This window comes from Molothrus aeneus, chromosome 1 (assembly GCF_037042795.1).
Source record: "Molothrus aeneus isolate 106 chromosome 1, BPBGC_Maene_1.0, whole genome shotgun sequence".
Taxonomy (NCBI): Eukaryota; Metazoa; Chordata; class Aves; order Passeriformes; family Icteridae; genus Molothrus; species Molothrus aeneus.
Window position 1 is genome coordinate 147,886,946 of NC_089646.1, and position 13,494 is coordinate 147,900,439.

A 13,494-nucleotide genomic window follows, 5' to 3' on the forward strand; every position below is an offset into this window, starting at 1 on the left:
TTGTCTCTTTTTAATAAACAGTCTTTGCCTCTTAGTCCAATTAGCTTTGTAGAAGACTATAGTATCAGTCAAGATACACTCGAGAGACATTGCAGCCTGAATTGTTGCCTTGTATTAGACCAAATTACATTTAGTTAACTAAAATCAAACATAAAAAGGCAGTGCTCAACAGATGGAAGTCAAGTCAGGTGAGCCAGAAGGAATCCAGTTCCTAGAAACTTTCTTTGAGTATGACACCAAAAATGCTTAAAAGGAGCTACTTGAGTGCGGCATGAAGGATTGTGTCCAGCATTGCCCCCTTTGGCAGAGCAGGCAATGAAGGAGAGGGCACAGCTGAGTCCTTGAGTACACAAAGGACATTGATAAACTATTGAAAAAACTCAGTGAAGCACAACTGAAATGATAAAATTGTCACAGAACACCATGTGTGAGTCACTATTACAGAGCCTGAAAATTAAGAGTTTTAGGAGAAAAAAAAAAAAAGAGGAGAGAACATCGTAGCCTCTACATTAATGTATAATAAATAGAAAATATGTGTACAATGTCACATCATAATAATTTTTCATTCACTCTGCAGAGAAGCCAGGCAGTGAAGAATTTGCCTCATGTTAATTGTTTTACCCTGATGGGAAAGTAATTTAGAATTTAATAGTGACTTTATAAATTATGTTCTCAAGAAATTACTGTAAAAACCTAAGACACTTAATAGAGAAAAAGTTTATTCTCTGTAGAATGTCTGAGTCATCTCATGGAATTCAATAACAGGGATCTAATGCTCTACTAAATACCAAATTATTGTTTCAAGTAAAAAACAAATTATTGAATGTTAGATATTTTCTGTCAAATTCTACATAATTTTTGTTAAGAAAATGCTTTAAAGCATGAAGCAGGAAGCCAGAATGATTCAAAATTATTTTAGATATGTTATCAATGTATTTTAACTAACATTTTCTAGAAGTAGAGTGTAGACAACATTTGTTTTTAAAAAAGATAAATTGGTAAAATTGAAGTTTAATTTACTGCAGTAGCATTATGCTAATCTATATATAATTGTTATTTATCACCTGAATTTAAAAGAGCAATTTTTTCCTATTCCTTTTTTTTCCTTCTAGTGCTTTTGAAAAGTGCTCAAGTTTTGCTTGCTTTTGTTTGGCTGGGGTTTTTTGGGGGGGTTGGTTTTTTTTCACAATATCAGGCTCTGTGTTTTACTCTTCTATAATCCCATAATTGCTTTTTAAAATGTTATTTCGATATTTATTATCTATAGTAATTTTAAATTTTAGTTCTTCTTACTGTTTCATTCCCATCTTTATTTGCAAATTGGCTAGCCACAGGAATGGTAACTAGACCAAGCAGAAAAACAGCATGTGGATGTGATTGTTTAGTACAAACTTTCCTCTGAAATGTCCAGATGCTGCTAAAGCAAAACACTTCTGCAAGCAAAAAAATCCAGAACTGTGATTTCAGCCTGCCTTCTTCCGCCACTTCCGCCACTTCCGCAACTTCCTTCCGCCACTTCCTTCCGCCACTTCCACCACTTCCGACACTTCCTTCCTTCCTTCCACCACTTCCTTCCATCCTTCTGCCACTTCCTTCCATCCTTCTGCCACTTCCTTCCTTCCGCCACTTCCTTCGGCCCCTTCCTTCCTTCCGCCACTTCCGCCACTTCCGCCACTTCCGCCACTTCCGCCACTTCCTTCCGCCACTTCCACCACTTCCTTCCTTCCTTCCTTCCTTCCTTCCTTCCTTCCTTCCTTCCTTCCTTCCTTCCTTCCTTCCTTCCTTCCTTCCTTCCTTCCTTCCTTCCTTCCTTCCTTCCTTCCTTCCTTCCTTCCTTCCTTCCTTCCTTCCGCTACTTCCTTCCGCCACTTCCTTCTGTCACTTCCTTCCCTTTCCTCTCATAGTTAATCCAGATGTTGGCTGTTTCTTGCATTTCCAAACCTACCAGCAAAGAGCTAAGACAAATTCTGAGCACCTCTCATGCACACAGGATCAATTTGAATATTTGAGGAAGGACCCAATAAAGTTCATGGGGTCCAGCCTGGAGTCTGGGATAAAGAATCCCATATTGCAGGAGGGGAAAGAGTCCCAGATGGGAAGGGGTCAGGTTATCCCACTCCTGGGGGATGTCCCATAGCCCTCCCTCCTGCTGCATGGCAATCCCAGCTCCCCCATGCCATTAGGGGTGCCAGTGCAGCACAGATCATCCTATGGAATGATGATTCCAGCACCAGCCTGGGCAAAATTAGATCATACTCTGAGGATGTTGGAGGAATTAGGAAAGAGGAAAGAAAGTACAATTTAAAGTACAATTTAAAGTACAATTAAAAAAAAGTACAATTTAAACATCCTCATAGTTCACTAATTTTTCCAAGTCCCTGATTTGTAACAGAACACCAGAAATAGGATGGTGCTTTCCAGAACTACTGAGTTACTGTCACACACTCAGCAACACTGCCAAAATCGATTGGTGTGTACAGCTGAGGGCCAGTCCTGACCTCAGCAACCCTACTGAACCTAATCAGTGTAGCTTGTGCCAAAACACAGTCCCTCACAATAATTTGTATTGCACACATAGAAACAGATGCCTCCTCTCAGTTTGTTTCTTATGACAGGCAGGATGAGAATATATTGAATTACAATAAAATCCTGTGACAGCAGCCTGCCTTGGGGTTTTCTCCAGTGAACCTGTTACTTTTTTTTCATGCAGTGAGACATTTTTCCAGTCTGTGTTTGACTTCCCAAAGGATACTTAATTCTGTAACAAAGACAGACAAACATTCCCTGCTTCCTGCTTGATTTTTTTTTTTTATTTTTAACAATTTAGATCTGAAGACTAAATTTTATTACAGACTCATTGTGAATGGCTTTCAGAGTAAAAAATCTTTATTTCACATACTTCTCCCTCCACAAGATATGTCCTGGTGAGTAGAGGTTTGCCACCATATAGTGAGAAGTATCTGCTAACTTAATTTACTGTACTGAGCAATTCAGAGACATGGCTGCAGTAAAATAAACAACATCAATTCAATTATTTTCTCTTATGTCACACTGTAAACTTCATAAACATGTAAATTCAAAAATCTCCATAAACACTTTAGTATTATGAATCACTGCAGGGTATCACAGCTGGTTACCTGCAGAAATTGTGTCTGGAACCTAGTCCATCATTTAGAGGCAGCAGCAGATGTTAAAGGGAAACTGCTTTATGTAATCATCCAAAACAAAAAATAAAGCAAGAGATGTAGCAATATAGTTAGCCAGACATTTCTGGCATCTGTTTGATACAATATCAGGGATCTGAATTTTTTTAGAGAATCCATACACATGGCTGGGAAAGATCATTCTGATATGTGTTTGTTCAGAGCAGCATTGCTCTCAGGTTGGGTTCTGACAGTGAATCAGAAATGAGACTTCCACATGAACCACGACAACAAAAAGGCTGCTACCCACAGTCCTGTGTAGAACTAACTCCGAGTTCAATTAATATTCTATGGTCACCACCACCATAATTGTCTATTTTCACCTGGGATTGTCACAGGACCCTCTGGCAGGTGGGTGCCTAAATCCCAGCATGAAGCAGATGTGTTTTCTGGTTTCCCAGACTCAAGTTTGCACCCAGCTCCTACCCTTAAAGGAACTCCTGTGTAAGATGATTTATAGTGTTATTTGACAAACATCTGAACCTCTGACCCAGTATGGCACAAGTTGTATCCTGCAATGATGGATTGCAGCCCAGCTATTTGCCTGCTCTCAGACCAGCTTGGAGTGTTTCAGATAACAGGGCTTGGTCTGTGGCAGCTGTCAAAAAATGCCTCACATGCCATTTATATTTACATAGAAAGAGAAACTGGAAGGGTTTCTTTAACTCTCTAGCTCAGTTACAGTGCTCCCTCTAAAAGAAACCCCCCTGGAGACTGTCAAAAGCCCTTCAGGAGGTGCTGCTGGCTCCAGGGGAGCAAGGCATTCACTTTCTTGGGTTTGAGATCTGTTTCTTGTTGTTATTTCCATCTGTGTTTCTCTTTCTTCAATGAGTTCCTGCAAAAAATTAATTTTGTATTGATATACTTTTAACCACTGAAGCGGTGGTTTTCCTTCAGTAAGAAAATTCTGAAAAATAAATTATTCATAAAGACGTCTTATGGAGCAGTTGTAAAAACATGCCGGAGATAATTGTAGATTTGATGTTGCACAATGTTAAGGCATTCTGTGAAATGCACCAAAACAAAAAAAACAATACAAAAACATTGTTGAATAAATTGAAAATATTACTGTTTGGTCATTTTAGAGAGAGATCTTAGAAAAAAGGTCATATCTAGTTAGGAGCAAGTGGGACTTTATCACCAACAAGAGACTGAGAAGTGTGCAGTCTTCATATAAAGTCTCTGTATAAGTAAAAACATCAGCCAGAGCAATTGTATTTGAATCTGACCTACTTTTTATCACAATCACCCAGAAGGGAACAATTGAAAAAAAAATAGGCCAGGTATGTATGACTTGAAACAATAATCTGTTTAAGGCGGGGAAATATCCACTCATTCTATAATAAAAAGCTCTGGTTTTATTCTTCTTTTAAAAGATATATATTATGATCAATAAACCATACTTAGACACTGATGGATAGGCCAAGCACTTAGAGATTATAATATTTGCATATTTTGGCTGAAGAAGTCCCAGGCCATAAGTTTACAGAGTGAAATTTTCCATTTATTGGCCAGTAGTTTGGCATTTCTGTAATGTGAGAGCAGTGACATTTCCCTCTGCTCTGGTGACATGTTAAGGTTTGCCCACAAGGTTCTGCTGATTCCCATTCTTAGGGAATTTGCAGTTCCAAGATGAAATAGCAGCAGTAGCACCATGTAAATTTGGGAAGTCCCAGTTAAGGATGACTGATGCTCAAATGAGCCTTTGGAGATGAGTTCTCAGAACAGGAGGCTGATTGCCAACCCTTGTGCAGGTAGGGAGAGCTGAAAAAATCTGAGTGTAGTCCTGAAAGTCACATTACACAGAGGTTATAGGCCAGGCCTTCAGCATCTGTAACTCTAATTGTTGTACTGAAAGTGGATGATGTTGATTGCACTTGCCTGTAGCATTTTTTTCCATTATCTTATCTAACCCACTAATTTCTGATGAATCTGCCTCATATATTTTTTAATGTAAAATAACTATAAAATGAAGAATATTTTTTTTGCCTTTGATACCCACTGTGTTCTACTAGATTGCTCTTTTTTTGGGCTCTTTTCCTTCCTCTTTACTGTGTAAGAAGAAGAGTAGAGAAAAGATGAAAAGAGAGGAGAGGATGCATCGTGAAAAAAAGAATAAAGAGAAGCAATTCTCTCTTCCAAATTAAAAAGAAGTGTTGTTCTCCCCCCAGCTCCTTCTCAGCCCTGCCAAGTGACAGCCTGTGTGTTTTATGTGTCATTAGGAATATAAGGGGTAAAACTGAAAAAACAAAAAATTGTACTCATTGCCTCTGAGTTTCCTATTTATTTTATGTTCTTCCCTCCCAAACACAAACTATGATAATTTATCCTCCTTATAACTGTCATTGTTCTCAAGAAGGAATGAAAAGAATTAAATATTTTTATGTAAATGAATGGAAAGTGCTTTCTCCCACTGAATAAAATACCTGCAAGGCCTCAGAAACCATGGGCCACAGGATTTTGTGTCCCAAAGGGCAGGGACTCCAGAGTGCCTATGGCTTTTATCCTAATGCTGACCTTTGGTTTGAGATGTTCTCTTCTCATTCTTCACTTTCTCTTCTTTTTCAGGATTTCCTTTGTCTTGCTCACATATTTTTTCTGGGGTTCCATTACATTTAGCAGCTCTCTACACTTCACCTCAGAGCTCCCTCACACATGGCTATTTTACATGGATCTGGCATCTTAATAGAAATTCAGCTGTTCACTTGTGATTTCCCATTTTCCTGAAAATTTCCTTGCCTTCAGTTCTGCAGAAAGATCTCACCTTTCTGCTGAGATTTGATCTGTAACCTTTCATTTCTTTCCACACCATTACCTTACTGGCTTTCTGCACTGTCCAGTACACAGTGGCAGAGCACCAAGCCTCTTCCCACTCTAACTGCCTTTGCCATCTGGCACGGCCAATGCAAATCAACTTTTCTTTCTGAATACAGACACTGGACAGCAGAATGATCCTGGCCTAAAAAACCTTCCCAAAATTCTGTTCTGTGAATCGTTAGCCAGCCTCAGCATAAGGACTGAGACACAAGTTCTGTACATGGACTTTAAAAACAGAATTTCATTTGGAGAAAAAGAAAAAAAAAACCCAAATGAAGAGATTTAATATGAGTTTCTATATTTGTATGCACGATATATATAAAATCATATTGTATATATTTAAGTATATATGCATTATATACATACATATACAGAGATACTCAATTGATGGAGTGAGAGGCAAGAACCTGGCTAAAAAGGTTCCATGACAACTCCTGCAGCAGAATATGGAGGGACTGCCCTGAGCCTGTCCAAAGGAAGGAATGGAGCTGGAGAAGGGTCTGGAGCACAGGTCTGATGAGAAACAGCTGAGGGAGCTGGGGGTGTTCAGCCTGGAGAAAATGAGAATCAAGATAAAAATGTTTTTGCTCCCTAGAACCACCAGAAAGGAGGTTGGGGTGAGGTGGAGATGGGTCTCTTCTCCCAAATAACAAGTGATAGGACAAGAGTAAATGGCCTCAAGTTTCACCAGGGGAGGTTTAGATTGGATATTAGAAAAATTTCTTTAGTGAAAGGGTGGCCAAGCATTGGAACAGACTGACCAGGGAAGTGTTTTGGCTCACCACCCCTGGGAGTGTTCAAAACACACCCCTGGATGTGGCATTTGGGGTGGTTTCGTGATGGTCTCGGGATAACAGCTGGACTCAAGGATCTTAAAAGTCTTTTCCAGCATAAATGATTCTATGATTCTATATACTACCAGATCTTTGTGATAAATTTTAAAACAAAAGGTTCGAGCCAGTTTAAGTGCCTGGTGAATGGGGCCTTTATGGAGACATTTTCTGCAGGTTTAAAGCTGGTCCAGACCATTAAGGACTGAAACATTCCTGTTGAAATATTTCTGCTATAGTTGCATATAAAATTAATTGAGTTTCTCAGCTGTGTCACAAATTCATAATCTCAACTAGCTGCTGGAAATCCAAAGATTTTGAAGTCTGGAGGATGGCAGTCAGTTTCCTGAACATCCTTTATATATATTTTGGGTTTTTTTAATCTTATAAGGCAGATGAATGACTGGTAGCAACACTGTGAGCAATTCAGGGCTATCTAAATATTTATTTGCTATATATGTCTAGCTGGCTGCTCAGTAATCTCCTGGGGGAGAGAATAAGGGCTGACTAAGGTCCACAATAGGATCTCTACCTTACTCAGGCACAAATTTTGAAAAAATATATTTTTGTCTTTTTGTGGCTTATACTCACCTCTTCAATGTTCTCCAAAGTAGCCACTGAATCCCAAAGTTATCAGGTCAGATAGAATTTGTAAACAGAGAGATGGCAAACTCACATCATAAAATGCAGACAGGAAAGGGCCAAGAATAATAAAACACTTGTAACAAGAAAAACAATCCAACCCACCCACAACACTCCCCCAAAAGAAAGTCTCAGACAAGCAAAACCATCAGACAACAACAAAACACTAACAACAACAACAAAAAAAGCAGCATTTTCTTTTGCCTGAGTGTGCCTGTTCCCAGGCTGTAGGATTGGTCATCAATAAACTTCTGAGAGAGCAATGTACTCAGACTGTGTGCCTGAGAACCCTTGAGAGTGTTCTTGGAGGGTTTGCAGAGTTTTAGGGGATTAGCAGTGGACATAAGGGCTATGTTTTCCCAGAAATGAAGACCAGAGGATATTTCACCGACCTACACTTACCTTCGCAGATCTCATACTGTGCTGTGCTTCCTTAGATACACTCTTGTCTGGCCCATTATGTCCTGTCCATTTCTGAGAAGCAGCCAGGGAGAGACCAAACAAGTCCAAGAAGTCAGAACACAAAGAGTTAATCCAATTTGTCCATCCTTGTAGAGTGAGTCTTGTTTAGGATGTACCTTCTGCAAACAAATAACTTAATAGCCATATCATATTCCTCCTGCTTGTTAATCACCTATAAGCTGTCTGCCCTGTAGAGACACCTTAAGCTGGGGAATGCAAATAATTGCACAACTTTTGCTTCACACTTGGGTATTTTTTCCAGTAAACCAACTCACCTCTGCTAATTAGTTAGTACCTCTTTCCTTTACCATCTTTTGCCTTTAACCTCCTTTTCTTAAGAGCAGATTAACTGGTGGCAGCTCTTTCAACTATCTCCAGTCACACAGGGTATGATTGTGGCACCAGGTCAATGCTTGCATAATTTGAGTGGAAAGGGACCCTTTAATGAAAACAGTATTTCCCTCACTCCCTCCACACAGCTCAGCAGCAAAGCAAGCTGCTCTGCCAGCCCAAGCACTCTGTGATCGAGGCCTGTGGCATCAGACTGTCTCCTTAGTAACAATTCAGCTAAACTGTTGGGCTGACCTAGTGGTCCCTTGGAGGTTTTCTCCATCCCAGAGATGGAATAATTTGGGAAATGTATATTTAAAATGTCTACTGGAACAGCTTGTGCCAGAGCTAAGCTGCAGTGACTGTGTCTACCCTGAAAATGAAGGAGAAAAGTTAAAAATGAAGGGAAATATAAGGGAGAACTGAACTGCATTCTGGTCTGGAAAACAAAATACAGTCAATAAGATTGGTTTTTTTTCTTTTAAAGAACCACATTCAGTTCCTGTAATTGTTCCAAAACCACGAGAGTCTGGAAGAGGAAACAAGGGTTCAAAAGGTAGACTTTGAGCTGACATTTTTTCCAATGAACTGATACTAAATGAAAAATTAAAGCCTCTAAGGATATACCCCCTTAATACTTTTACTTTTGATTTCCCCAGCCATTTTAATTTCAAGAGGTTCTGTAAATTGGCAATCCTGCAGAGAAACCTGCCCATCCTTCCCAGCTGGCTGTGCTTTTCCAAATGATGAGATTCTCTAAATCACTTTCTCCTCCTGCCACAGGAGAGCCAGCTGCCCCAGCTTTGCCCAGATAGGTCCCCTCAAGGATGTGGAAGTCCTCAGCTTGTCTCTGTGACATATCTTTGGTTTTTATTCCAAGACCCCATGGTAGAAACCACCCACCCTGTTTTGCAGAGGCCACTCTGGGGAGCTTTGTGGTGTGAGTTGTGCTCAGGAGGGATCTGTGTAATATTTGATGAGAGACAGAGCTGTCTTTAAAGTGATCTCCCCTCACTAGACAGCACTCCTGGCATCTGTGCTGTGCATACCTGTGTGCAAGGATGGCTCATTACTCTTCACAGTGCTCTACACAGCTTCAGGCAGTTTTGCCCGTCCATGCTGAGACTGACAGTTTCTCCTCTCCATAACCCTGGTTCTGTAGTCAGCACATGTTTTGTCTCCCACTTCCACAGCTTTTATGCAATGCAGGAAGTATTTTCAGAGATACAACACACTTTATCCTCTATTTTAGGATCTGTGGCCTGACTTCCAGGGGTCTCCCTTGTCGACTGCTTTCTGACAAATGCAATTTCTACAGCCTAAAGGCAGCTTTACAGCAGCTACTCAGGATCTTTTTCTTTTGACATTAATTAAACTGTTGGTGCTGCAAGCAGCAAAAAAGAGCCTTTCAAAGTTCATATTCTTTATTTTTGCAGAATTTGATGATACATTGGTGCCTCAGAGAGACAAGGTTTATCCTGCCAAGAAACCTAGATGCCTACAGAAAGGTAGATTTGAGTAGGCATCCAGTGGATACCATCAAAAAACCATTGTCTCTCGGTCTCTCTGCGAGCCTCTCAGGAACCCTGGGCCAGTCCCGAGTCGGCAGACACCGGGGGGAGCAGCCCCAACACGGCCGACAGCGGGGGACACTGTCTGTGCCCCGAGGGTGCTGAGGGCACCTGGGCTGGGCGCCTGTGCAGCACAAGAGACACCAGAGACATCGGTAGAAGAGAAAGGGCCGACTCTTAGCAGGGGTTAATCCAAGCTTTTATTAAGATCCCAAAGGAGCTCCTGCCCCTCAGGGGGCCTCCTGCCGAGAGCCCCGGGAGATGTCCGAAGGTCACATTTAAAGGGAGGAGGAAACCAAAAGTAGATAACATTTTACCAACCAATAGGTATCTCTGAGGGATGGGAACTGGGGGATAGACATATAGGGCAGCGTATGGGACTAGGCCTGGGGGGCTGACCCCTGGCCTCTGGCTGATCACTTGACAACTTGGACCGAAACTTCTGGATGGGGGGGATGGGATGCAGAGTGATTGACAGAGAGCCAGGGTGGGGGATTGGGGATGATCTCATCCTGGGAGAGGGATAACACAGGTAAAGGGAGGGGAGTACAGTCTGGGATAAACCATTTGGGAAAAATATAGGAATACAAAACAAAACTATTTCAAAATATTACAAAATATAAAAACGCACTACAACATACCATCCTACTTGTGTTTTCATCTCAACATGGTAAATATCATCTCTGCAAAAAGAATAGAATTTCACTGGTCATGCTAACATGTAACCTTTGTTAAATTTTAACGCTACCAAGTAGTATGAAACTTCTTGTATGTCTTTTTATGGCCCTGGCACTCCCAGACTAAGTTTATTTGCCAACAGAAAACAGCTAATGGAAATAACTTTTTAAGATGCAGCCAATCTGCTTAGCTCTGCAACTGAAAAATACAGACCCAAGTTCTCATTTGTGTAATGCTACAGTTCTCTGAAGTACTGAATGAGGCATTTCAAATGCAAGAGGCAGTTAGGTTTTTTAAAGGATCCAAATTTCAGCACAAGTGTTTTGTACCACAACAGTAACATCCACAGGTTAGAATTTATTTAAATTGTTGGCTTCAAAAATATCTTTCAGCAGGAGGTCCAAAATGACTTTATGGTATAAAACAATAAATTGTTTTTAGGCACTTCCTGCTATAGCAGTTAAGCATATAAAAAAGCATGTCATGCAGAGAAGAGTAAGTTCTATTTAGGCTGGATTTTTTTTCACCTACACAAAAGCAAGGAAACTTTTCCACATGGTTTGCCATACAGTCCAATGCCTGGGTAGTTATTGATGTCAGAAGCAAGATTGGATGTTCAGATGATGTATCAGATATGCAGTTGTGCTAAGAAAACAGATCATGGAGAAGAGCTGCGATGAGAGAACCTTGGCTAAGGCTCAAATGCCCACCCAGCTGCTCAAGCACTCCCCCTCCTCAAATGGCCAAGGTGGAAAAGAATGAGGGATGAGGTAGAGAGAAACTTTCCAATTACTCTCATAGACAAAACAGATGCAATTCAGTCAAAATTACTTAATTTATTGCTAGTTTATGTGGACTTAAGTAATGAGAAACAAAGACAAACTTTAAAGCAGTACCTTTTGTCTCCTTGCCTCCTTCCCAGGACCAAGTGCACTTCCTCCAGAGAAGTAGAGGAGAGTTGTGTTATAAAAGCTGGTTGGGATATTGCTGTATGATTGGTTGAGGTAGATTTGTTGGGTTAATTAAACATCTGAATCTGGGACATGCCCTGTGTGGTGCTGAGTTTGTTTTGCACTAAGATGTGACCCAGCATCAGCTTTGATCAGAGGAGAATGAAAATCTCTGACACTCTTACTAGTGGCTTCTGAAAGATAAGCCATTAGAACAGTATCTTATTTTTTAATTTAAAAAAAGTAAAATTATTTCAAGCAGAATCTGCTTTCTGTAGATTTTTCACTTTTTAGAAAGATCTATATCACTGAAAAGTTAAACTTGCTGCAGTTCAGCCTACACTGCACAGGTGACATTAACCAAGTGTTTTATTTCATGCACATGATGGGCCCACGTGTTTGATGGGAGTTCCCAAACACAGCACAAGTCTCATGGTCAGAAACTGATGCAGAAGAAGGGAAATCTGAAGCCCACTGAGAAAGCCTGCCTGATGGGAACATGACAAATGAGTTACTGACAAACTCTTTCCCTATAAATTGACCCTTATTATATCATTTAAATGCTACATATTTCTTTCAGCTAGAATTACTAATTGCAAAAACTGAAATTTTTCATCTGTTCTCATCTGTTTATTCCATGTCCAGTATTTAAGATAAACTAATATAATTAACTTGTGCAAATAAACAAATAAGATCCTGAACCTGCAGGTCATTATACAGTAACACTCCCTGACCTATTTCTTGTCTACAGAGTGACATTTTTTTGCCACATGTTGACAATAAGCAGTGAGCTAAAAGTGAGCTTAGTTTATTTCATACTTGTGATGGAATGACCCAATTTATTTATCTAAGAGCCTAAACTCCTTTCCAGATATTACATAATTTTCTCTGTTAATCAGGTTGTGGGATTTTTTGCTGGGTTTTTTTTCCCCTTTTTTTTAAAACAATTTTTAGCTTTCTGCAAAGATCCATTCAGATTGTTTTATATTTTTTTCTTAAATATATCAAAAAAAGTCACGTACAGAATCACAGAATGGGTCAGGTGGGAGGGGATCACAGTGGCTCATCTGGCCCAACCTCCCCACTCAAGCAGCACCATCCCAGAGCACAGGCACAGGATTGTGTCCAGACAGTTCTGGAATATCTCCAGCCAGGGAGAACCCACACCCTCTCTGAGCAAAGTCTTCCAGTGCTCAGTCACCAGCACAGTAAGGAAATTTTTCCTCATATTCAGGTACAGGAACTTCCTGTACATCAGTTTCTGCCCATTTCCTCTTTTTCTCATGGGAACAGCGAAAGAAAAATCAGTGGTTTGGGTTAATTGAGTATATTTAAAAAAAAAAAGTAATTTTAGACATTCCTGAATTTAGTTTAAACCCACTGAATAATTCTGGATAAATAGAAAAGAAAATAATTTTGGAAATTAGGAAATGATGAAAATTCAATTAGTAACATTCAAAGGATATTTACACTCCTGAAATATAGACTTAAAAAAAATATCCAATCAGATTCCCAAAATGGTGGATGCCAAAATATCTTCATTTCTGCCTAGTTAGCACACTTAGCCAACATGAGGTAGAGCAGCAGAAAGTCAGTAGGAGAAGGAATGACTTTGTATCCTGGCCAGCAGTACACCCAAAGGGCATATTTGTGTTGCAGTACTGATCTGGTGAATATTTAATAGAGTTGAATATGGAATAAAGTCAGAGCAGATACTGAGAATACCACATAAGATTAGAGCACACTCTGGGGAAATGGGTAATGTGGGTTCAGAAATAAGGAAGATGTGAATGTTGATCTCTCAGTTCTGAGGGTTTTGTGTTGTCTATTTTGAAATGCTTCTTCTGGGCATTTCTGTGACTTTTCCCTTTTTTTTTTGTGGGGGGGGAACATAAAATATTTTAAAAAATATAACAGCTTCTTAAAATTATTTTCTAGATATTTTTCGTTCTTTGACTAAAAAAATATTACTCACCTCTTCCTGTGGTGAGAGGTGGCATAAAAGGACATA